Consider the following 27,135-nt stretch of genomic DNA (forward strand, 5'->3'; position numbering starts at 1 on the left):
CAGTGGAGTGCCGCAGGGATCGGTCCTGGGCCCGATTCTATTCAACTTATTCATAAGAGATATGACTTAGAGGAAGGGTATCACTGTTCGCCGACGACGCCAAACTTTGCAACATAGTAGGCAAAAGCTTATTACTTGATAATATGACACACGACCTACTGCTGCTGGAACAATGGTCAAATACTTGGCAGCTAGGCTTCAATGCTAAAAAATGCAAGATAATGCACTTGGGCAAGAGAAACCCGCGTAGAACTTATGTACTAAATGGTGAGACCTTGGTTAGGACCACGGAGGAACGCGATCTAGGAGTGATCATTAGCGAAGACATGAAAGTTGCCAATCAAGTGGAGAAGGCTTCCTCCAAGGCAAGACAAATATTGGGGTGTATCCGCAGAAGTTTCGTCAGTAGGAGACCTGAAGTTATGATGCCGTTGTACAGAACCATGGTGAGGCCACACTTGGAGTACTGTGTTCAGTTTTGGAGACCACACTACCGAAAGGACGTGCTGAGGATCGAGTCGGTTCAGCGAATGGCCACCAGGATGGTCACGGGGCTCAAGGATCTCCCGTATGAAGAAAGACTAAAGAAGTTGCGACTGTACTCACTCGAGGAAAGAAGAGAACGGGGAGATATGATTGAAACGTATAAATACATCACGGGACGCATCGAGTCAGAAGATGATATCTTCTGGCTCATGGGACCCTCGACCACCAGAGGGCATCCGCTGAAAATCAGGGGAGGGAAGTTTCATGGCGACTCCAGGAAGTACTTCTTCACCGAAAGAGTGGTGGATCATTGGAACAGACTCCCCCCACTCCAGGTGATAAAGGCCAGCAGCGTGACGGATTTTAAGAAAAAATGGGATACTCTTGTGGGATCTTTAAGGGAGTAAATTCAGGGGGGGATACTTGGAATGGGCAGACTTGGTGGGCTATAGCCCTTTTCTGCCGCTTTTTCTATGTTTCTATGTTTATGTCATGTTGCAGATCTCCACAGTCCTCCTGCGTCTTCACTACTTTGGATAACTTTGTATTGTCTGCAAATTTAATCACCTCGCTCGTCATACCAATTTCCAGATTGTTTATAAATAAGTTGAAGAGCACGGGTCCAAGCACCAAACCATGCAGCACTCCACTCGTGAAGCTTTTCCAGTCCGAGTATTGTCCATTTACCCCTACTCTCTGTTTCCTATCCACCAGCCAGTTTTTAATCCATGCGAATACTTCACCCTCGATTCTATGGCTCGCAATTTTTCATAAACCACATAGAACTTACTCACTATTCACAAACCCATCATCCAAAAATGTCAAATGAAAAAAACTGACAATCTAATAGCCTCCAAAGCAGCTAAACTGGACAGACATATCACCATTTTGTTATCATCTACCACAGACTACAAAACCTTAAAGAAAGATATCAAATCCATACTCTTCAAAAAATATATAAAACCCATCTGAAATGACCAGTCCCTACCCAAACCCCACTTACCCTCTCTATACCCTTAATACTCTCTAATTTGCTTCTAACTACCCAACAAAGTCTAAAATGCTTCTAATTACCCAACATTTATCACCTTAAGATCTCGACAACTCTTTGGTACTTCTTAAGTACCTATTATGACATCGCTTATGCTAGTCCTGTAACTTTTATGTAATTCTTGATAACTTTGATGTAATCCGCCTTGAACCACAAGGCATTGGCGGAATAGAAATCACTAATGTAATGTAATTTAACTTAATGGTATTGTGGGACAGAAATAATTTTTTATGTTATATCATCTGACAGTGAAGGAAAACTGATGTCTCTTTGGAATTTCAGGTGACATGCAAATTTTTGACTCATTTTGAACTAGCACAAAGGCAAACACATTTGAGAACAGATTCCGTAACTGTGAATTTAAACATCCCATTTACTGTCATCTACCATATTTTCACATTTTTTACATGCTTTTTTTTTTTTTCTACAAACCACGAACATCCCCTGCATGCCATATGTATGGACGCTCTATACTTGTGTGTTTTTACTAATAGGCGCTAATTACAAATTTGTTTTAAAGGCATTTTCTTTTTCTTGAAAGTTTTATGCAAGTAATACTTGCAAGAGCCTAAAAAGAAAAGCCCTTAAAAACAAAATGTTAACTTGGCAATTAGTACGTCTTGGTATATTGTGTACTATACCAATTAATTTTTGTAACGCGCAAGTTGTATATAAAAACACAGTAATTCATTTGGTATTCTACAGAAACAAAGACAGAAAGAAGATTCACTCATTTGAGCTTTAGCGCTGGAGAAGGATTTTATGCATGCTGTTGACCGCCAGAAGAACAAATCGATTCTGGATAAGATCAAACCGGCTATGTCATTCAAAGTCCAAATGATAAAGCTACGATTGTCTTATTTTGGTCACACCATCAGAAGAGAAATATCATTGGAGGAGGACATCATGTTTGAGAAGATCGAAGGAACCAGGTGAAGAGGGCAACCTGCAATCAGATGTCTGGAGACATTGAAAACAGCCAGGGGGATGACGTCCGAGGATCTTTCTGTACTAGCACGAAACCAATTTCTTTTAAGATCCGCAATTTATCAAGTAGCTAGGACGCAAGCACGAGTCAATGGCACCTAAATAAACAGTTTATTACATCACCAGTCTCTCTTCCATATTGGAGGCATGGATGGTATAGCTGTCTGTTAGGAATTTAGCCTCACTTAACATGTATTGATTACTGTTTATTGAATTTTGTGTATTTAGATACTGTGTTGTATATATTATGATGCTGCAAACTGCTTAGTGAGAAATTTTAAGGATGAAGTTAGTTTGGAATGAATTTACTAAAAATGTTCAAACAAGTATATATATATATATATATATATGGGGATTTATATATTTATTCTAACAACAAAATATCCCCATCCCTCTCTCAACCCCAATACACTGAACAGGTATAAAGCAATGTTACTTACCATAACAGTTGTTATCCAGGGACAGCAGGCAGCTATTCTCACTAGTGGGTGATGTCATCCGACAGAGCCCCGATACGGACGTCTCACAAGCATGTCTTGCTTGAAGAAACTCGGAAGTTTCGAGATGCCCGCACCGCGCATGCGCCAGTGCCTTCCCGCCCGATGGTCCGGGCGTGTCTCCTCAGTTCAGGTAGCTAGCAGAGAAGCCAACCCAGGGGAGGTGGGTGGGACGTGAGAATAGCTGCCTGCTGTCCTTGGATAACAACTGTTACAGTAAGTAACATTGCTTTATCCCAGGACAAGCAGGGAGGTATTCTCACTAGTGGGTGACCTCCAAGCTAACCTCAATGGGATGGTGGGAGAGTTGGCAATTTAGGAGAATAAATTTTGTAACACTGTTGGCCAAACTGTCCATCCCTTCTGGAGAAAGTATGGAGACAATAATGCGAGGTGAACGTATGAACCGAGGACCAAGTGGCAGCCTTACAAATCTCCTCAATCGGTGTCGATCTGAGGAGGGCCACAGAGGCTGCCATTACTCTGACCTTGTGGGCTGTGACCTTACAGGGAAGGGGTAATCCAGCCTGGGCATAGCAGAAAGAGATACAAGCCGCCATCCAGTTGGAGATGGTGCGCTTCGATACAGGTCGTCCCAGTTTGTTTGGATCAAAGGAGACGAATAGTTGAGGAGCAGTTCTGTGTGGTTTGGTGCGATCCAGGTAGAAAGCCAAAGCACGTTTACAGTCCAGAGTATGAAAAGCTGATTCTCCAGGGTGAGAATGAGGCTTTGGAAAAAACACTGGAAGTACAATGGATTGGTTGAGATGAAATTCAGAGACCACCTTAGGCAGGAATTTCGGATGAGTGCGGAGGACCACCTTGTCATGATGGAATACTGTGAAAGGAGGATCCGCCACTAAGGCCTGAAGCTCACTGACCCTGCGAGCAGACGTGAGGGCCACTAGAAAAACCACTTTCCAAGTGAGAAACTTTAGTGGAGCCTTGTTGAGGGGCTCAAAAGGAGGTTTCATAAGCTGAGAAAGGACAACTTTGAGATCCCAAACCACTGGAGGAGGTTTGAGAGGAGGATTGACATGGAAAAGTCCTTTCATAAATCTGGAAACCACAGGATGAGCAGAGAGAGGTTTCCCTTGTAGAGGCTGATGGAAAGCCGCAATAGCACTCAGGTGGACTCGTATAGATGTAGACTTGAGACCAGACTGAGACAGGTGTAGAAGATAGTTCAAAACAGAGGATAGGGAGGCTCGCTGAGGCTCCTTAGAATTGGAAACACACCATGAAGAAAATCTAGTCCATTTTTGGGAGTAGCATTGTCGAGTAGCAGGCTTCCTGGAAGCCTCCAAGACATCCCTCACCGCTTGGGAAAACTGGTGAGGAGTTACGTTGAGAGGAACCAAGCTGTCAGGTGGAGAGACTGCAGGTTGGGATGAAGCAGAGATCCCTGATGCTGAGTAAGCAGTGAAGGAAACACTGGAAGAAGGAATGGCTCCCTGCTGCTGAGTTGAAGTAGAAGGGAGAACCAAGGTTGTCTGGGCCACCGAGGAGCGATCAGAATCATGGTGGCATGGTCGGACTTCAGCTTGACTAGAGTCTTTTGAATGAGAGGAAAGGGAGGAAACGCATATAGAAAGCGATTCCCCCAATCCAGCAGAAAGGCATCTGCCTCAAGACGATGAGGAGTGTAGATCCTGGAGCAGAATTGAGGCAGCTTGAAGTTGTGGGGAGCCGCAAAGAGGTCTATCTGAGGCGTCCCCCACTGTACAAATATCCGATGAAGGGGCTTGGAATGGAGTGTCCATTCGTGAGGCTGGAGAAGACGACTCAGGTTGTCTGCCAAGACATTGTCCTTCCCCTGAATGTAGACAGCTTTGAGGAAGGCATTGTGGCGAACCGCCCAATCTCAGACTCTGAGAGCTTCCTGGCAGAGGGAGGCAGAGCCCGTGCCCCCCTGCTTGTTGACATAATACATGGCGACCTGATTGTCTGTGCGAATGAGGACCACCATGTCGTGAAGCAGATGTTGAAAAGCTTGAAGAGCATTGAAGATGGCTCTGAGCTCCAGAAGATTGATTTGATGGAGTCGGTCCGCACTGGTCCAGAATCCCTGAGTGCGAAGACCATCCAGATGAGCTCCCCAGGCATAGGTCGATGAATTGGTTGTGAGAACCTTCTGGTGGGGAAGAGTGTGAAACAGCAAACCTCTGGATAGATTCGAAGAGGTCATCCACCAAAGTAGAGACTGCCGAAGAGCAGGAGTGACTATGATGTGCCGAGTCAACAGATCTGACACCTGAGTCCATTGAGAAGCCAGGGTCCACTGAGGAATTCTGAGATGGAGTCTGGCAAACAGCGTCACATGAACTGTAGAGGCCATGTGGCCCAGGAGGATCATCATGTGTCTCGCTGAGATGGACTGGCGAGAAGACACAGACTGGCAGAGATGAAGCAGAGCATTCATGCGTTGAGGAGGAAGGAATGCTCTGAGTCGAATGGTGTCCAGGATCGCCCCGATGAATGGGAGAGACTGGGTAGGCTATAGATGAGATTTGGGGAAGTTGATCTCGAAGCCCAAACTCTGCAGGAAGTAAATAGTGGCCAGGGTCGCCGAGATGACCTCTGGAGCCGAGGGGGCCTTGATGAGCCAGTCGTCGAGGTAGGGAAATACCTGAAGACCCCTGGTCCGAAGTGCAGCGGCCACCACCACCAGACACTTCGTGAAGACTCTGGGAGACGAGGACAGGCCGAACGGAAGCACTCGGTACTGCAGATGTAGATGTCCCACCCGAAATCTGAGGAACTTGCGAGAGGCCGGATGAATGGGAATGTGAGTGTAGGCCTCCTTGAGATCTAGAGAGCATAACCAGTCGTTCTGCTCGAGGAGAGGATAGAGAGAAGCAAGGGTCAGCATGCGAAATCTCTCTTTGACCAAGAACTTGTTGAGAACCCTGAGGTCCAGAATGGGTCGCAGGTCGCCCGTCTTCTTCGGGACAAGGAAGTACCGGGAGTAAAACCCCCGGTTGTGCTGGTCCACAGGGACCGGCTTGACGGCACGAAGCCGGAGCAAAGCTTGAGCTTCCTGAAGAAGAAGGGCTGAAGTTTGAAGGATACTCTCTTGGAGGGTGGTCCGGGGGGACCCGATGGAATTGCAGAGAGTACCCTTCCTTGATGATGGTAAGGACCCAGAGGTCGGTGGTAATAGCCATCCATCGATGGAAAAAATGATGGAGGTGACCCCCAATGGGGAAAACAGGGGATGGCAGAACGAGGTTGGTTATGCTCCCTAAGAGAGAGTCAAAAAGGCTGAGTAGCCTTAGGGACATTAGACGGTTGAGGCTTCTGCGGAGCCTTTTGCGGAGGCTGTCGTTTTGCAGGCTGCCTGGCAGCTGGAGCTTGCCTCGAAGTGTAACGCCTCTGATAGATCAAGGGCGGTCTGGCAGGTCGAGACTGTTGAGGCTTAGGCTTAGGCCGAAGAATAGACTGAAAGGATTTTTCATGGTCAGAGAGCTTCTTCGTCACAGTCTCGATAGACTCGTCAAATAAATCCGCACCCGCACAAGGAACATTGGCCAGCCTGTCCTGGAGGTTCGGGTCCATGTCAATGGTGCGAGGCCAGCCTGTCCTGGAGGTTCGGGTCCATGTCAATGGTGCGAAGCCAGGCCAGACGACGCATGGCCACGGAGCAGGCAGCAGCTCGAGCCGAGAGCTCGAAGGCGTCATAGGAGGACTGCATTAGTTGAAGGCGCAGCTGGGACAGCGAAGCCACAACTTCTTCAAACTCAAAGCGAGCCTGAGATTCAATGTAAGAAGTGAACTTCCGAAGCACAGGCAGGAAAAACTCCAAATAAGAAGCAAAATGGAACGTATAATTAAGAACTCTGGAAGCCATCATCGAGTTCTGATATATCCGCCTGCCAAACTTGTCCTTGGTCCTGCCCTCGCGCCCCGGAGGCACTGAGGCATACACCTGGGACGGATGGGACCGCTTGAGGGACGATTCGACCAGCAGGGATTGGTGGGAAAGTTGAGGGCCCTCGAACCCCTTGTGATGGACCGTGCGGTATCGGGCATCTAACTTGCCGGGGACCACAGGAATGGAGTATGGCATCTCAAAACATCTCATGAACGTTTGGTCAAGAAGTTTGTGGAGAGGAAGGTGAAGAGACTCCACAGGAGGATGAGGCAAATGCATGGTGTCGAGGTATTCCTTGGAGTACCGGGAACCGGTGTCCAAAGTAATGTCGAGGTCATCCGCCATCTGCCGGAGGAAGGAAGAAAAATACAATTGATCCGCCAGCACCGGTCTCCGAGAAGGACTAGACGAAGTCGAGGCCTCGGGGTCCAAAGAGACCTGGGAGCAACAGGGAGAATAAGAGGTGGATGGTTCCTCATACTCCGGCCCCTGCGGGGGGGACATGTCTGAGGAAGAGTACTCCATGCGTGGCAGCTTCTTCTGCGGCGAAACCTCCGAGTGCCTCGAGGAGTGCCGTGAGGAATGCCTGGACCGATGCCCCTCCCGGTGTCTGGAGGGAGATCAAGAATGACGATGCTTAGCATGGTCCCCCGATGCCTCTAGCGAGCAGATGGGACTCGAGGCCGTGGATCGAAGAAGCGGGAGATTCGACGCCTCCCGAGCCGCAGCCCATGCCTGGTATGGAGTGCGGAAGAACTCTTTCTGCGATTTGCGATGCCCAGGACTTTGATTACCCGAAGAGGAATTACAGGCCTCTTCGAACGGAGGCGTGATGGGCTCTAAAGGAGGCTTATCACTGAAGGAGGCCCGCCTCGAGGGACCAGCCGCCATACGTCGCTCATCCTCGCCAAGCAGCGAGGTCGACCGGCGAGGAGGAGGGGGCGGTCCGCCCCCCCGGGACCGGAACCGGGAGGTCACCCTGAATGGTGGCAATCAATCTGGGCCCCATGGTTTGCATGAGCTCGACAAATTGAGCTTCCAAAAGGGACCGCAACGAAGCCGATATGGAGGGATCCGCACTGAAAGGGGGTCCTGCAGCACGGTCTTCGCGCTCCTTCGTGGTCGAGTGCTTTTGCTTCGAAGCTTTCGGCACCTTGATAACCACGGGTGGAATTGTGGAAGGCGGTACCTGAACCTGAGAGACGGAAGGCACCGGCGCCGAAGATGTGGTCGCAACCGGGACAAACGAAGCCGGTTTCAGGAGACCTGGAGCATGATTGGCCGGGACACAGGCCGAAAAAGCTCCACCGCAATATCGAAGGAGCGGGGCCTGCGCCACGTGGCCAACCCAGCAAAGTCGCCGGAAGAAATTTTTTTTTTTTTTTTTTTTAAAAGAAAGAAAAGAAATAAAACACACGATAAGAGTAAAAGAAACTCAAAACCGCGGCTATGGAAGGCAAAAGAACGGGAGTTCAATCAGCGCAGAATTGAAGAAAGACTTCTCAGCTCCGCGGAAAGAAAAGAACTGAGGAGACATGCCCGGACCATCGGGCAGGAAGGCACTGGCGCATGCGCGGTGCGGGCATCTCGAAACTTCCGAGTTTCTTCAAGCAAGACATGCTTGTGAGACGTCCGTATCGGGGCTCTGTCGGATGACATCACCCACTAGTGAGAATACCTGCCTGCTTGTCCTGGGATAAAACATAATATTGTATTGGAAAAGGCTTGTGTACCGTACTTAATGGCCTTCTGCATTCTCAATAGCCACATTTCCCCCAGATCCCCAATACTCCCCCACCAAATGTAGGATAAATCCCTGATTCATATGTGGATGGCCATCTGAAAATGAACTTATAAAGGTAAATCATTAAGGTCCAAAGTCCTTGTTTTTTTCTGTGAAAGATTTTTAACGTACACCTCCCAAATGGACCAGAATCCATGAAGAAAACTTTGTGAACTTCTAATAGCACAAGATTATGAAAAGCACTCCTCCAGTGCCAAGAGAGGTCGATTTTCCTGCATTGTTGTAGATGTTTTTCCCCTAATATACAAGCCTTATAAAGCAGAACAAGCCCCTCCCCCCCCACCCCCTTTAGGGCTCTTCAGCTTGGGAAAGAGACAGCTGAGGGGAGATATGAAAGTCTACAAAATCCTGAGTGGAGTAGAACGGGTACAAGTGAATCGATTTTTCACTCCGTCAAAAATTACACAAAGACTAGGGGATACTCAAAGTTACAGGAAAATACTTTTAAAACCAATAGGAGGAACACATTGCGAGAGGCTGTGGTAAGAGCGGATAGCCTGGATCGGTAGCATGGAATGTTGCTACTGTTTGGGTTTTGGCCAGGTCTAGAGACCTGGATTGGCCACCGTGAGAACGGGCTACTGGGCTTAATGGACCATTAGTCTGACCTAATAAGGCTATACTTATGTAGTACAAAAGCTGAGTTTGGGGTTTTTTCTTTTGTTAAGGAGGGAGCATATCGAGACCAGTTATAGAGAGGGAGAGAGGGGGAGATGGGGAGAGGGAGAGAGAGACAAAATGCACAGAAAAGTATTCTCCACCACCCCACCTTTAATACAAATACAAGAACTTCTTTTCCACTACAACGCCCCAAAGGGCTTCATGCCAATTACAAAAGATTAAATAAAAAGGCAATGTAATATCCCCGATTGCAATTAAACTTAATTATAACTAGTGCATCCTGCATAGTGGGCCTGCACCTGTGAGAAGTAGACTCTGGTCAGAGTGCAAAATTGGTATTCTTAAAAATTTATTTAAAACATTTATAGGCCACACTATCCCACAGTTCTAGACTATGTAAAAAAATTAAAATATAATGTATACGATTCATAAAATCAGACAAGAATAAACACACATATGCCAGCGAATCTATCCAATACAAAGCACACACACTAGAAGGATTCTCCTCACGGGAAGAAGATACGCAAACTTAGCCCCACCTCCCAGGACTGCCGACAACGAAATGTGCAGAAGAGACAGAACCGAGTGCGGAGCACACCATGACTCCACCCAAGCCTGAGACGAGAATTTGTAACAACCCGACCAACCTTCATGAATGGTTGTCTGTTCCTTTGCAATTGTTAATAAAAATAATTAAAAAAAAAAAAAGAAGGATTCTCCTATATTACTCAGATCAGTATGTCTTTAATGTTTCATAAGCTTTTAACATTTTTATGAACAATGGTATAGAAGCTTACACTTCTCAAAACATAAGGCAGAGTATTCCATAATTAGGCTCCTTGAACTTGAGGCATGGTGGTTTTAAGATGCTAGGAATTATTAGAAAAGGGATGGTAAACAAGACTAAGAATGCTATAATGTCTCTGTATCGATCCATGGTGCGACCTCACCTTGAGTATTGCGTTCAGTTCTGGTTTCCTTATCTCAAAAAAAAGATATAGTAGCACTAGAAAAGGTTCAAAAAAGAGTGACCAAGATAAGGGGATGGAACTCCTCTCGTATGAGGAGAGACTAAAGAGGTTAGGGCTCTTCAGCTTGGAAAAGAAACGACTAAGAGGAGATATGATGGAAGTCTACAAAATCCTGAGTGGTGTAGAACATGTAAGAGTGGATTGATTTTTACTGCATTGAGATTTACAAAGTCTAGGGCAGTGGTCTCAAACTCGCGGCCCTGGAGCCACATGCGGCCCACCATGTCCTATTTTGAGGCCCTCAGTATGTTTATCATAATCAAAAAAGTAAAATAAAACAGTTTTTTGATCATTGTCTCTTTAGCTATAAATTATTATTATAAATATTATTATTAAGACTTAGCCAAAAAGAAAGATTTATAAACTCTAAAGAGTTTTACCTCATGCAAAATTTTCATTTCTTTAATAAGACATTAACTATTTCTTTTCTGAGGCCCTCCAAGTACCTACAAATCCAAAATGTGGCCCTGCAAAGGGTTTGAGTTTGAGACCACTGGTCTAGGGCATACTCAATTAAGTTACAGAGTAATACTTTTAAAACCAATAGGAGGAAATATTTTTTCACTTAGAGAAGAGTTAAGCTTTGGAATGTGTTGCGAGAAGATGTGGTAAGAGTGGTTAATGTACTGGACAAGTTCCTGTAGGAAAAGTCCATAAACTGCTGTTGAGACAGACATAGGAGAAGCCACTGCTTGCCCAGGATCAGTGGCATGGTATGCTGCTACTATTTGGGTTTTTGAAAGGTTCTTGTGACTTGGATTGGCCTCCGTGAAGATGGGATACTGGGCTAGATGGTCCATCGGTCTGATCTAGTAAGGCTATTATGTTCTTAAGGGTCTCGTGTCGAATTTGTTTAAAAGTCAGGATATCGAGAAAAATTATCAAAAGATCTCAAAGAACAGGCAGGGCAGGATGATAAATTTTAAGAGCAGATGCAAGGGTTGTGCCAATTCACATACTTCATTATTCAAAGCTTTAAAGATTAGAAAAAGAACCTTAAATTGAACCCTAAAGCCAATACAGAGCATTTTCAATCGCTGAATGAACCTGTTTTATACTTCCAACTATCCCTTCCCCCCCCCCCATTATGAAGCTGTGTTAGGCTTTTTATCTCCAGCTGCGGCAGTAAAAGCTCCGACACTCATAGAATTCCTGAGCGTCGGAGCTAAATCCTAACACAGCTTCATAAAAGGGGGCCTATATTTGCAGATTGTAATCCCGTCCCTAATTCTGTATTCCATTTAGGCATCAAATCGGAGTGATTTTTACTTTGGAACAATTTTTCAGAGTAATCTGTGCAATTCAGAAACAGACATCCAGTGATCTTTTTCTTTACCAAAGAGGTCATAGAACTTATTCATTAGGACCATGATAAATTTACCCTATTATAAGGGCTATATATAGTTGGTTAACTGCATATAGGCATAAAGATCTTGACTCAGTACACCTTGGTAAAATAACTGTTCAACAAAAGGCCTCTGTTTACCATCAATCTGTAGGAGAAGATGCATGAACATGCCCATGTTTTGCCCACTATGTGAAGACTTCACTATCTAGCCCAGGGAGAGAAATCCAAATTCCCAATTACAGATAAAAAAATCTGAATTAAGACATACACACACACAAAAAAAAAAAAAAACCCAAACTCAGATGATTTATGATTGTATATTTGATATGATTTTATTGCTCAGATTTTATTTTTTACCAAACCGTAGCACATTTTTTAGTGCCAGCTGAGATGGTAACAGCTCCAACGCTCATCTATGAGCATCAGAGCTGTTACTGCCACGACCGGTGCTAAAAACCGCGCTATGATTTTGTAAAAGGGGTTATTTCCTTTGTATTGGACATGTAAAGTTGTTATCCGCCTAGAAAGAAAGATATTTCTCAAAATTTATATTCTGCACTAATTAAAGATCCATACTTCCCGCAAGTGTTTTAATAGAACACTACACTTAAATGTATGGAAACCTACATGAGGGGGCTTCTGGTTAATAGTATGGATGCAGTGGCAAAATGCTAACCATGCCCTACCCCATGAATTGTAATCTTTCTAGAATCTTGTCTCTAATATGTCTTAAAAGGTAAGTTAATCTTATAGATCAGTGTATAGTGGCATACTAGTATGCCTTGCAAGATTCCAGGTGTACCGCCAGATGCTGGGGAGGAGGAGAGGCGCCAGTGCCGGCGGGCTGACTGCCTACATGTCATGCTTTTCATGGCGAGAGGCATATCCTGTAGGCAATCAGCTCGCGCCCCTCCTCTGCGCCTTTTCTTTTTCAGCCCCGTCTGGAGGGCCTCCATGCATGCGCAGATGTCATGATGATGCCACATGAGCATGATGTCATCACGTCAACATCAACGCACTTCTGGATGCCCTCGAGCATCAGCCCCCAATTTAGTGGGTCGCCAGCTCACAACGTTTGAGAGACACTGGTATGGACGCACATAAAGCACTCCTAGCTTTCCCATTTCCCTTGTAGATACATCATCTTCAATTTAGGATTTTTACCTTTCCAATGAAACCACTTCCCTATTTTGAGGGACACAGGGATCCATAGTGGTACAAATCATTTGGGAAAGAGGGTCATTTGAACTAGATCAGGTAACCACAAGGTAAAGGCGGAATAAAAATCACTAATGTAATGTAATAAATTCTTTAACTTAAAGTGGAAGGGAACCCCAAATCGGTTTTGCAGAAATAAATAGCCACACTCGGCCAAACACAAACTCCCCGCCATATTAATGGCCTGTAATGTAGATCTGAGATTCTTAAGGTTTACCAAGGATCTTGTGATGCTGCTGCATACGACTTATCGACTAACACAGGGCCAATTATGCATACCTTAAATTGTGATTTATTTGATTTTATAACATTTCTTATATGCCACCTGCAAACCTGAAAACTATCAAATTGATGGTGTACATTCATGTAGAGGTTAGTCTTTCCCTGAAGGGCTCCCAGTCCAGAGTTTGTACCCGAGGCAACAGAGGGTTAAGCAACTTGCCCAAAATGACAAGGAACAGCAATGGGATTCGAACTAGGCACTTAGGGAAAATAATGTATTTTGGGACAGCAAAACAATTTTCTTAGAATTATTTTTATCACACACAGATTAGTCAGCACAAATATGCCTGCAAAGAATGCTGCAAACCTCAATATTCAGGCTAGTAATGCAAATATAAGTATTCGCTTCCAAATAAACTAATGCGCTTTTCTACTAGCGTTTCTTGCCTTAATCACACTCCTCGTCTGCTTTCACTCCAACTCTGTAGGTGCTACGGTTAGAAATTCTTGCTGCTCGTCTGGTTGGGAACGAAAACGCAGCTTGAAGTTCCTGTTTTCTGATGTTTCTATTCTTGTCCAGTTCCGACACCATACACCAGCTCTCCAGCTTAAAGAACAGGAACTAAATCCCCCACAGCCCTCCAGGGAGCAGAAAGCATGGGAGGTACCAAGTTCACAACCCAGCCAAGTGGAAGAAGGCGATGCTAACTTTGATTCACAGAAAAAAAAGAAAATATTTGTAGTATTCGATGTCTTATGGCAAACATGAATAAAATGTACATATTACATTTTCGCTCAGCAAATTGTATTTCTATACTATTGCCTCCTGAGGTCTCTGATCTCTGTATTTCCTCTGAATATCTACTTATTGTATTTCGCTGAATGTCCAGCATTCTTGATTGTAAACCGCCTAGAAGTCGCAAGATTGTGGCGGTATAGAAGAATAAAGTTATTATTACTACATCTACATGGTCTTGTTTGCCATACAAGCACCAAAAAACTTGGGGAAAAGGATGGAGATTTGTAGTTTACATACAGGTACTTCAAGCATTTTCCCTATCTATTCTGGTGGGCTCACAATCTATCTACCTAGGGCAGTGGAGGATTAAGTGACTTGCCCAGGATCACAGGGAGCAGCTTGAAATTTGAACCCACAAACGCAAGGTGATGTGGCTGTAGCTCTAACCAGTACACCACACATTCCTCCATCATCACCTGTGGTGCTGTGTGTGATATAAGTGAACATCACTGTTGTAGCGTTAGCTACGGCTACTAGTTTTCACTATGAATTTCAGGCAAACTAATGTATAATAAAAGGTTTCCTTGCAACAATTCTGCAGTCCTGCAAATGCATTCTGTCATAGATGTGTGCAATTAGTTTCTGCTGCTTTTAAAACAAGACCAAGAAAGTGTGTAATATAAGCAAATGAGGCTTTTTTGGGGGGAGAGGGAGAGTTGTGACAATACTCCCACTAAGGCAGTGTATCGCAAACTGTGTGCTGTCCGAGATTTCAGGTGTGCCGTGAAACGCCAGGGAGGAGAGGCACCGGCGCCGATTGCCTACAGGACGTGCCTCTCGTGGCAAGAGGCACATCCTTTAGGCCAGGGGTGTCAAAGTTCCTCCTTGAGGGCCGCAATCCGGTCGGGTTTTCAGGATTTCCCACATGAACATGCATGAGATCTATTAGCATACAATGAAAGAAGTGCATGCAAATAGATCTCATGCATATTCATGGGGGAAATCCTGAAAACCTGAATTGATTGCGGCCCTTGAGGAGGGACTTTGACACCCCTGCTTTAAGCAGTCAGCCGGCGCCTCTCCTTCTCTCTATGCGTCTTCCCTTCCAACACCCCCAACCGACGGCTCAGGGCCCCATCTGGAGGGCCTTCGTATATGCACAGACTTCGATGTGATGACGTCGCTTCAATGTTCGCTCACTTCTGGCAATCTAGAGCTGCGGCCACCACGTTTACTATGCCGCGGCTTGGCCAAGTTTGCAAGACACTGCTCTAAGGACTGGCCAGGTATGTGCTAATTTTTATTTTTTTTTTCCCGTTTAAGCGACAAATTCTAAAACCCAACAATTTTCCAGATTTGTAAGTGACCACATAAAGTTGTGAGTGACACTCCTAGAACGTACGAGCGATTGCTTATGCACTCCACTTAAAGCAGTGGTCTAAAACTCATGACCCGGGGGCCACATGCGGCATGCCAGGTACTATTTTGCGGCCCGCAGTCTGTACTAGTGCTGCCCGCTCTTTGCAGCGTCCTCCGGCTTTCCCTCCTGCTCTTACCTTCAGATAGTTACTGCAGCCTGCAGAGAGGATCGCCAGTGCTGTAACATTCCTTGCAGGCTGCCGTTGTCCTCAGCAGCACGTTCCCTCTGCCACTATCCTGCCCCTGACGTCAGAGGAAGGGCGGGACCGCGTCAAGAGGGAACATGCTGCGAAAGCCAATGACAGCCTGCAAGGAATGTTACAGCATGTTCCCTCTTGACGCGGTCCCGCCCTTCCTCTGACGTCAGGGGCAGGATAGCAGCAGAGGGAACGTGCTGCTGAGGACAATGGCAGCCTGCAAGGAATGTTACAGCACTGGCGATCCTCTCTGCAGGCTGCAGTAACTATCTGAAGGTAAGAGCAGGAGGGAAAGCTGGAGGACACTGCAAAGAGTAGTAGTAATTAGTAAGTAGTAATTACTGCAGGCTGTAGTAATTAGCTGAAACTAAGACCGGGAGGCCAGGGGGGAAGCTGGAGGATGCTGCAAAAAAAAAAGGGGGGGAAGATGCAGGCCTTCAGGGGGGGGGGAGATTTATAAACTATAAAGAGTTTTACCTTATGAAAAATTGTCATTTCTTTAATAAGACATTATTTTTTCTCCGGCCCTCCAAGTACCTACAAATCCAAAATGTGGCCCTGCAAAGAGTCTGAGTTTGAGACCACTGGCTTAGAGAGAAAATAGGTTGGGAATGAGAAGGAACAGCAGAGTTTGATGAAATAAGAATAAATGTGCATATTGTGAATGTCAGCCCAGAGATGTTTGAAAAAAGGTGGGCATTTTAATGCACAAAAAAAAAAAAAAAAAAAAAAAAGATGCTAACTTAGAGGTAGTCTGGTAAAAGTTTTTTGGTAGCTTGGTCACAGTAAGAGGGGATTTGTTCCTTAAGTACAGAAAACACCATTATCAAAAGTGCGGTAAGTTACTGATGCAGCTGGAGTAAATATATTAAAGATTTGTCAGCATTGCCATATAATACAGACATACGGAATGTAGGTAGCTGAATAGGTGTTTTGTGACTTTTTGGAGATAAATGACCTTCCAGGATCCTAAGAATTCTCTAAGGCAGCTTTCACATGCCATGCGCAGATGCTCAAGGCTCAGCATATAACTTACTTTGTCTGCATCAGCCAAAGGAACAATAAGAACAAACTGCCAATAAAATGCTTGTAACCATGGAGGAGGGGGAGAGGGGGAAGGGATACCTAGGAAGAAGCGGCAGGGGGTAAACCCTGATTTTTGGGCCTTTTGGGGCCAGGCTGCCACAGTCTCTGGCAGTTGTGGCGGGGGGGAGATTCCAAAATATGTCCCTTTCAGCAAGGTAACCCACCAAGCCAGATGCTCCCTTACTGCTGCTGACAAAAAAAAAAACCTGCAACTGTGGGGAACCCAGAGTCAAGCCCCTCTGGTCACAAATGAGCTCTGAGCCAGAGAAATGCTACCACCAGCATGACCTAGGACAGGGGTAGGCAATTCCAGTCCTCGAGAGCCGGAGCCAGGTCAGGTTTTCAGGATATCCACAATGAATATATATATGAGATGGATTTGCATGCACTGCCTTCTTGAGATGCAAATCTATCTCATGCATATTTATTGTGGATATCCTGAAAACTTGACCTGGCTCTGGCTCTCGAGGACTGGAATTGCCTACCACTGACCTAGGAGAAACAGCCATGCCAAAATGAAGAGCCTTGGCTCAAAATGTCAGCCTAGGACCATACAACGTATCTGGACTAGTTTGGTGGATAATTACAATGGAATCTTGTGTTTAACAAGGGAACAAAATGGGAAGCTAGCAGAAAACTTAACATCTGTCTACTAAAGTTTTATATTGAGTTCTGTCTTAAGTTCTGGGCAGCTAACAATATGAATATCCCCCGACATTACAGATGCATGCTATATCCTCTGCGTGGTACAGACAGAAGCATCGTCCGAACTTAATATAGGCAGGGCTGAAGCACCGAGGACCCTTGGCAGTAGGAAAACAACACGAGATCAAGCAGGGTCTGCTGTACTTTGTAAAGTAGAGAAAAAGAAGATCAGGTATGCTATGAAAGCCATGCTCCTACACGCTGGAAGGGGCGAGTGAAACACTGACTTTGAACAAGCAAGGGTTGTGCTAATTCCCATACTGATAGGTGACCCTAACTCATGAGAGCCTTAGAGAACAGCTAACAGAGCACAAACTCCATGAAAGCTCACCAAGGAATGCAGAACAGAGAATGACAAATTTGTCCCCGTGAGATCTATCTCCATCCCTGACCCTGCAAGTTCTGTCCCCATCTCTGTCCCATCCCTGTAAGCTCTGCCTTAACATAAGAACATAAGAAATGCCTTCTCCGGATCAGACCTAGGTCCATCTAGTCCGGCGATCCGCACACGCGGAGGCCCATTTAGGTACTCCTTTATGGAGACCTGGTTTTCCTGTAACCCTCAATATGATTAGCAAGAAGGTATGCATCCAACTTGCGTTTGAAACCCAGAACAATAGTCTCCATCACAACCTCTTCCGGGAGAGCATTCCAAGTGCCCACCACTCGTTGTACGAAACAGAACTTTCCGATGTTAGTCCTGAACCTGCTGCCGCTCAGTTTCAGGCTATGACCTCTTGTCCGTGTCACATCTGAAAATGTTAGTAATGAGGGTTCCTGATCTATTTTGTCAAATCCTTTTAATATTTTAAAAGTCTCTATCATATCTCCTCGCAGTCTTCTCTTCTCGAGGGTGAACAGTCCCAGTTTCTTGAGGCGTTCTCTGTAGCTCAATTTCTCCATACCTTTGACTAGTTTCGTGGCTCGCCTCTGCACCCTCTCCAGCAGAGTTATATCCTTCGAACACTTATGACTTTAAAGCATATGTGGCTTGTGCAGATGAGGACAGAGCTTGTAGGGACGGAACAGAGAGATAACCTGCGGGGACAGGATGGGGATGAGATGGATCCCACGGAGACAAATTTGTCCCTGTGTCATTCTCTATGTGCCCTTACTAACCTCCTTTCCCCTGCTGATAAAAATAAAAGTATAAGCTAGTGAATCAAACATCTTCATGCTTTAAGTCATTCTCTGGAACTGCTGCACAGTAACTCAATCTGAAGGAGGCGGACTGAACGTATAAGATGCTCTAAGAAGATTTTCTATTCATTCTTTTACAAAATGTTAAAGAAGAAGCTGGCCCGGGGCAGCCATTTTTCATTGCTCAGGCTGGCATGGGCTGGGGATGCCCTGGTAAGAGCAGGATTATGTATTAAGCTGTACAAGCTTATATGTAAATCCATTACAAGAGGCCTCACGCTTCACTACCACAGAAAACTATTAAATCTAAAATATATTTCCTACCAATAGCATAACCAGACAGCAAATTTTGATCAGGTCTAAAGGCAGAATGGTTTGACATAAAATGGCCTCTTCTCAACCCTCTTCTCTATCCCATACCCCCCATTCACAATGTACAATAACTGATCTGGTTGGGATCCCTCAAGCCCTACCACCGAAGACCTTCTCCAGGCCTCCAAAGATAGCAACAGCACTCCTGAGCTGGCATCTAACGCATGCACGAAAACTGAGCATGTACGTAAAGCGAGCCAAGTGCTGGCACTTAACACAATCGCCACCTCTGGAGGTGGTCTTCAAATGGATAGGGCTTGGGGAGGGGGGGGTTCCCTGCCAGATATAGTAAGGGTTCATCACTGCCCATGTCCACCCTCAATTGTGCCACTGCTTCCTACTTAAATCGAGCAGAACTCTTAGGTGTTACAGCTTAGGGGGACACAAACACAAATCTAGCCCTGGATATGGAGTAAACAGAGCTCTCAGGAAAAGGAAGAACATACATTCCAGAAATCCCAGGCAAGGACATCACTACAATGGAAGGTTACAAGAACGGGAGGGGATGGATACTCTAGGTAGCTGCAAATGAAGGCTCATAATACTACTACCCAATAGACTGGTTCCGATTAGAGAATGACACGGTGACAAAATTCATCACCGTTTCCGTCCCCGCGGGAAACCATCTTCATGTCATTCTTTAAGGAGAGAGGAACGAATCAGAGTATAATTGGGCACAACCACTGACCCGCAAGCTTTGCTTTGAAGAATGCTGGTGTATTAGGACTGAGGTTGAAATAGACACTAGAAAATGACATGGGATTATTTCCTGCGGTTATCCGTGGGGACGGGAATGGTGATGAATTTTGTCACCGTGTCATTATCTAGTTCCGATCAAGCTTAAAGGATAAACCCCACCCCTCCCCTCCTTTACTAAAGCGTAGCGTGGGTTTTAGTGCCGGAAGCAGCGGTAACTGCTCTGACACTCATAGAATTCCTATGAGTATCGGAGCAGTTACTGCCGCTGCCGGCATTAAAACCCGCACTACGCCTTACTAAAGGATGGGGAAAGAGTGAGAAAAAAAATAAAAGGGTCTACCCTTTTAGTTTCATGTATAAATATGAGTGATAAGGTATTGATAATGAAAGTACAGTACAACCTTGGTTTGCAAGCATAATTTATTCCAGAAGCATGCTCGTAATTCAAAGCGAATTTCCCCATAGGAAATAATGGAAACTCAGACGTTTCGTTCCACAACCCAAAAACTTTAATACTAGACGTACTTGTATTGCAAGACCTCCGCTCGTATAGAACAGTCACTACACTGTTGCAGTGTCAGAGAGAGAAGAACCATTGGATCAGCTGTGATGATGGGACGCGTGTATACTGTATGTACTCATATTGCAAGACTTTGCTTGTTTAGAACAGTCACTACACCCCTGCAGCGTCAGAGAGAGAGAGAAGAACCATCGGCTCAGTTGTGATGTGTGTGTACTGTATGTACTTGTATTGCAAGACATTGCTCGTATAGCAAGCTAAAATTTAATAAAATGTTTTGCTTTTCTTGCAAAACACTTGCAAACCAAGTTACTTGCAATCCAAGGTTTTACTGTATATTTTAAAAATAAACAAGCAATTTTTGCAGTGCTGGAATCCAAATATTTCCAGATGTGGCAAGATCAACCCAACTTAGACGAAAGGCCTTTCTAGCCTTGAAACCTAAGGTAGTGGAATCTGGTGCCACATGTTTTTTTTAAATTTCCATGCGTTTGGTAACTTTTCATGATAAGGATTTCTTTAATCCTATTCAATTTGAGTATTTCCTTGAACATTCTTAGTAACCTCTTTTGTATAAGTCGGGGTAGAATTCTCTTTTCTTGGTTATGATAATTTCAATAAATAAGGAGTTTAATAGTTAAATGCCTCTATAAAACTTAAAGTTTTCATTATATAATGCAATGTATTCTCCCCAATAATGTGGGCTTGATGGGATTTCTTTATTTTCTATGACTGATTAAGTTGTATTAAGAATAAGGATATGCCTATATATTTTGTATAAATTTCCACATCCGGCATACTTGTTTGGATACGTTTATAAATTTCAATTAAAAAAAAAAAAAAATCAACCAGGTACTCAAATAATAATTGGGGGGGAAAAAAAAAAAAAACCCAAACCACTACATAATAGATGCTACCTTGGCAAGTTTATGAGCGCTGAAAGAACAGAATCACCATTAAATTTCCTGTTCCATTCACATGATCTTACACTACATGTTATTTTGTTGTTTTTTTTTTGTTTCAGAGGTCAGTCATCAATAGGGCACCTATGACCACCACAGGAAAAAAAAAAATCCTGTCAGGTTAAAAAAATATGAAACACGAGAGATCTCATGTCCCGTGTCATTTCAGGATTAGCACACATCATTATTCTGCAGTATACTGTCTCAGGAAGAGAACAAACACAGTTCCAGAAATGAGCATCTATAAACATGCTAGCCTTTGAAAACAAATTATTTTATCATCTCACCATAGAAAAAAAAGATTTTGTTCTCAGTCCTACTGAAATGGAGGGTGTTTGCGTTAAAACTAGGTTCTGTGAAATATGACAAAAGTATATAGATATACACAATTAGTTAAGCATACACAGAATTTCTACATGCATGCAAAAGGTTAACAGAAAGCAACCAGAAGGGTAATGGTGTGTAAAAGATCTCGCAAAACAGGTCACTAGAGATCGCTTAGCATAAAATCAATATTTGCTTGAGAATTCCGGGTCCTTGACATTCCACATAACAAATGAGCACACTGCCTACTGTGCAGTAAACATACACCCAGATCAAGGAAGTCTCCTCCACATTTTGCAATATTCCAGGACATTTCATTAGGGATAGGTACGTGGGATCACTTAGAGAGAGGAAGAGATAGTGGTTACTGCATATGGGCACAGATGGGCCATTTGGCCTTTATCTGCTGTCATATTTCTATCCATTCTTATTCGGGCACAGTCTAACTATCATGTTCTTTGAATTTCTTTCTGTAAGGAAGATGACTGGGTTTACAGCACTGGACAGATCAGACAAACCTAATGACCCTCACCTGCAATCATATTCTGTATTAAAAATACAAGCAAGTGGATGCACAGACCCCCATTGAAAGAGGCGATGCCTCAGATTTCCTTCCCAGCAGCCTGCAGGCTTCTGTGCCTTTAAGAGGGCAGTCCCATTAAGGGTTGCCTTAACACCCAATTCACTGAGGTTTTTATGTAAGTTGCAAAACTACAAACACACACCATCGAAATGCGACTTGCCCAAAACAATTCAAATGCATCAGATTACAAGCTGTAAGAATGGCAAAACATTTGATTTTTTTTTTCTCAGTGCAGTGAATTTCGTGTCCATTGCATTTTCACAATCACAGCTATAGCTAAAATGATTGCTACTTATAGTTTGTTTGGTTTTTTTTGGGGGGGGGTTTCCTCCGATGATTTACTTGTGAATCTGTTTTCAATCAAAACCATAAAGGACAGCCGCAGACTCCAGCTATGAACTCTACTACAAATTCTCAAGCATGGCATTACAATCAGAGCCCATTTTTGCCCAAACTCCTAAGTAATACCAATAAAGCCAACACAGCCAGGTCACGTTTCCTCTTTCACTTTAAACAAAAAAATAAATGCTATGTTATAAAACTCTCCAAATTACTCTCAAAAACTCCGAAAATGGAAGTCTCAGGTGTTTTTTTTCATAATTCAGGCACATTTTTCTTTATGTATACATTTCTTGTTCTCTTTATGAATGTTTTGCACTGCAATCATTTAAGATTTAAGTAAATATCTGAAAAGAAAAATAAATATACGCGAGCCCTAGAAACTCTCTACACAAATTTTTCCAATTCCAAAGATTCTCCTTCCCCCATGTTTTTGGCAGAAACCCCACCCTCGGGCCCCCAACCCTGCCCTTTGCCTGCCTTGAAATTCCTGAAGATGCCATTGCTCCGGCACATCCTTCCCCGAACAATACGACAGGAAAATATCCGGCATCTGGGTAGTCCGCGGGCCCGGAGCACTTGGCTCATTTAAATGCAGGAGCCGACAAAACTCCCCCCCCCCCCAGCATCCAATATCGTTTCGCAGGGCTCAGCTTACACAAACAATGAGCACGAGCAGGTGGGGAGGGGGGGGAGGCGTCGAGCCTCACTTTAAGGGACCCAGGGCTGCCCGTGAATGTGCAGCAGCAAAGAGCCCGGCGCTCGCGCTACCAAGCCTGACGGGAAGAAAGTGCCGCGTGCTCAGTCGCAGCAAACACCCCCCTCCCCCAGCAGAGCAAACTGCAAAAGCGCCTTTGCAACAGCGGCACGAGCGGGCGCCCCCCCAAACCCAGATCGCCCATAAAAAAAAACCAACTTCTGGGCGAGGCGAGAGGAACAGCAAGTGGAGGGCGATTTAATTTTCTTAGGCGTGCACCATGCCGAAGTGGAGGAGGAGCTGCCTTTTTTTTGTTGTTGCAAGCAGCACTGCAGCCTCAGCTGCAAAGGAACAATCGGATGGGGCTCGCGCCGTGCAACGAAAAACACCTTCTGATTTAGCGCCTCTGCCCTTCCCCTCAGCCAGTGGCGTAGTCGGGATGGAAGAGAACCTCCTCCTCCTCCCCCGAGACAGCAAAGTCTCCCCAGCGGAACTTACTCAAGTCTGCTGCCCCGGGAGGCCCTCTACGGAGCCGAGACGCCAGTTTCTGGAGCCCGCAGCCGCTCCGAGCGCGGCTCCTGCCCGCTGCTCCGCGCCATGTTGCCCCGAAAACCGCCGCCGTGCGTTACGCTGTCAATCTCCCCGGGGGGTGGGGGGGGGCTATGCCCATTGGACGGCCCAGCTCCGTGGCCCCGCCTCCCGGCGGCCATCTGGTATGCAGCTGAAACCCAATATCCCAGCAGGGGAGGAGGAGAGCAGGGAAACGACGTTGCTGCATGGAGGCTGAAGAGGCTGTGTTTCGATTCCCCAAATGAGAAAAGGAGCTCCGCCGCTCAAACGAGCGCCAAGAGCCCGGGAAAGCAGTTTCTAAGTCGAGCACAGGGCGATTAAAAAGCCTACAAGGTGGTGCCAAAGTTAATTCCGGAAGAACTGCTTTCCCCTCCCCCTCCCAAGCAAGTAGAGCCTCAGCCACATTAACCTCCTGAATTAACGCTCCTGCTCTTCCGTACCAGCGTTACACCGAGATGAGGGGTTGCTAGAAGTGAAACGGCTAAAACGGAAACTAAAGGAGTCAAAACAAAAATTGGGGAGGGGGTACAATGCATCTTGCATGCGAGCAAGCCTGGAAGTGTAGCATTGTGCATAAAGAGCTCAACATTCAAGATGTGCTTAGAGGTATTTATCACTGCTGCGGTTTCTTTGAGGGGTCCGTCCTCAACGATTTGTTTTTACAAAGACACTACCCACTGCCATTGCAAACTTCCGTAGACGCTTGCCAGTTTGCTGCCTCATGTTGAATGAGGAGGAAAAACAACCCAACACAATTCCTTTTTTTTTATTTAAATATTTGAAACCAAATACAATTGCACAGTTAAAGCAAGCAAACAAAACCACTAAACTAAAAAAGGGGAAAAACTAAAGCGCACTGTCTCTTGCTTGATTTCCAAATCTCAAAAACAAAATGCAGCCCTAGCCAGCTGACACCTTCCCTACAACAAAACTTTAAAACATCACTATGTAAGAGAAGAGGCTGGTTGGCCTGCCTAGGCACAACCCACATTAATCTAGCCTTCAAGGGCACCTCCTCCACTCCCTCATTTTGTGAGCAGCAGGAAAACAAAAAACTAAACCCGGCAGACCCTCCCCCCCCGCCCCCCCCAGAATTGGCAGGGGCGGAGAAGAGCGACAAGAGCAAGGACCAGGAGTGAGGCAGGTTAGCCATTGTGCCCCATTATCACTCTCCTATGCCTTCAATGTTCTCCCATAGGGAAATGTGTGGTTAATGTAACTCGTAAATACAGTGAATTAAGATTGTTAGTAAAGTTCTTGCTTATATACAGTATGTGTGTATATATATATATATATATATAAGCCAATAATCCAAGAAGTCCAGACCTAGCCCATGGCTAAGGAATTATTTGCACAAATAAAGGTGCAGATTATTTAATTCCAAATGGAGTGTATGGTGTATATATATTGGCCTAGATTCACTAAGCCCACTGATCTTACCTGTTCTGTAGGCAGGCCGATTGATTCTCCAACCCTCTGCTTGTAAATGGGGGCAATTGGAGGCATGCCCCCATCCGACAACACGGATCACTGGGTAGCAATCCCGACATATGCGCAGACCATCTACTTTGCCTGTAGCTGGTCTGCGCATGCGTTTGCTGTCTGTTTTTATTTTTAACTTTTTTTAGTGTCCCCAACTCCTGCTCTCTGCCGCCCTTCCCTGCAGTGCAAGCCTATGGTTTTAGCCCATGGGGTTAAAGCAGGTTAAAACCACAGGTTCTAATTGCAGAGAAGGGCGATCCCTGGCAGCAGCAGCCTCCTTCACTGACTCGACACGAGGGATCCTCTTCCTCCTCCTAGGAGCCCCCAATGACGGGGCAGTAGAAGACAGCAGCAAGCTCCGTTCAAATAAAAGGCATTTCTTTAAAGATGCTCCAGAACAAAGACAGAGTGGCATCAGCCCACACAGCTTCTGAAACTAGCAGGAATAGGAGAGTCTGCACAAAAAGCAGGGTGGTCTGAGCAGAGTTTTTGCATAAGCACCTGGTCCTCACTAGTCGCTTGTTTTTGGATCGGCCAGCCCAGTCGGTGTGCCTTCTTTAGTTTAGTAAATTGCATCCTTCCTACTTTGCATGCCGTTTCCCCTCATTTGCATGCGCGGATCGGAAGATGATCAGCACAGAGGTTAGTGAATCAGGTCGGGGTCACTGAACATGATCGGTGGGCTTAGTGAATCTAGGCCATTGTGTTAAAACCAGAGCAGGTATCAGGTTGGGGGTTGCATGCCAAGGGGAAGGAATGCACACTAGTTTTCATGTCATAAAGCACACCAACCTCAACACACATGTTTTGAACATTAAGGGGGTCTTTTACGAAGGTGCGGTAGCCAATTTAGCACATGCTAAATGCTAATGCGTCCAAAGAATATAATGGGCGCATTAGCATTTAATGAGCACTAAATGGGCTAGCGCCTTAGTAAAAGGACCCCTAATATTTTTAAGTGCAAGTCAATAATAGAAACCCTGTTTTGCACAGGTCTTAGGAAATGGGCAGTAGGGGAATATCACATTTGGAGAGATTTAGCTTCCCTAAGCTTCTGAGCGGCTAGGTCACTCAAAGCCCAAATGATGAAGTTACAACTGTCGTATTTTGGTCACACTATCAGCAGAGAGAGATCACTGGAGGAGGACATCATGTTTGGGAAGATCGAAGGAACCAGACGAAGAGGGTGACCTGCAATCAGATGGCTGGACATGTTGAAAACAAGCGTGGGGATGATGCTGGAGGACCTTTCCGAACTAGCACAAAACAGATTTCTCTTTAGATCCACATTTCATCAAGTCGCTAAGACTCAAGCACGAGTCGATGGCACCTAACAAGAAGCCTCATATACAGGGTGCCTAAGATAAAACTGGTGGTTCTACCCAATACCCTATATTATCTAACCCATAAATTAAAACTTTTAGCCCAAATACCACTGAGGTAAGGAGAAGCTGAAGAAATGTAACTCGCAGGGGGAGCTGATGCAGAAAGCAACTGTGAGGTTCTCATGGGGCTGTATGATTCCATACGACCCCCCAAGATCTTTAAGATCTATCTCTCAATATAACCTTAATATTCCCTCTTTAAAAATCATTGGCACGCGTCGCACCTCCACGTTTTCTGTAACAGCCCCTACAATCTGGAATGCTCTCCCTTTATATCTAAAAATGGAAAAAAACCTAAAAAAATTTAAAAGCAATTTAAAGTGCTTTCTTTTTAAAGATGCTTTTAACTGAACTACTGTCTTTTAACTATTAATTTTATACTGTTCCCCAGTTCCTAAGTGTTTTTCCCTTATACGTTTCTCACTTTTCTATTACAATTGTATTTCTCCCCCCTTCCCACATGTATCTATGGCCTACGGGTCAATATTTACCCAGTTTGTACGGTTTGTAGTCCTATAGTTTTTATAGGAAAGTATGTTTAATTGTTATTTTTGTTTAAATGTTAATGTTTTTACTTTGTACAACGCTTTGTAGAATCGAAAAAGCGTTTAATCAAAAACTGAATAAACTATACTGAGGGACGCAGACAGGAACAGTGCTGAGTAGTAACTAGTTACTGTACTGTAGTTACATTTTTAGGTAACTATCAATTTAACTAGGGCCATACATCAGGGATATTCTAAGAAGTTTCTGAAGATTTAGGAGACATTGACAATA

At 44.9% G+C, this 27,135-nt stretch overlaps 1 protein-coding gene across 5 annotated transcripts in view; it reads right to left on the reverse strand.

The window, feature by feature from the left end:
- The window catches only part of NCOA3 (nuclear receptor coactivator 3), a 273,852-nt gene extending 250,135 nt beyond the window's left edge, over positions 1 to 23,717 (reverse strand). For 4 of the 5 annotated variants that reach the window (XM_033963800.1, XM_033963799.1, XM_033963801.1 and 1 more), the window contains exon 1: positions 23,420 to 23,715. The gene's annotated coding sequence lies outside the window, so the exon portion shown is untranslated. Of the gene's footprint in view, positions 1 to 23,419 lie in introns of all 5 variants that reach the window. The other variant, XM_033963802.1, reaches the window with a different exon arrangement.
- Between the last annotated feature and the right edge of the window lie 3,418 nt (positions 23,718 to 27,135).

This window comes from Geotrypetes seraphini, chromosome 11 (genome assembly GCF_902459505.1).
Source record: "Geotrypetes seraphini chromosome 11, aGeoSer1.1, whole genome shotgun sequence".
Taxonomy (NCBI): domain Eukaryota; kingdom Metazoa; phylum Chordata; class Amphibia; order Gymnophiona; family Dermophiidae; genus Geotrypetes; species Geotrypetes seraphini.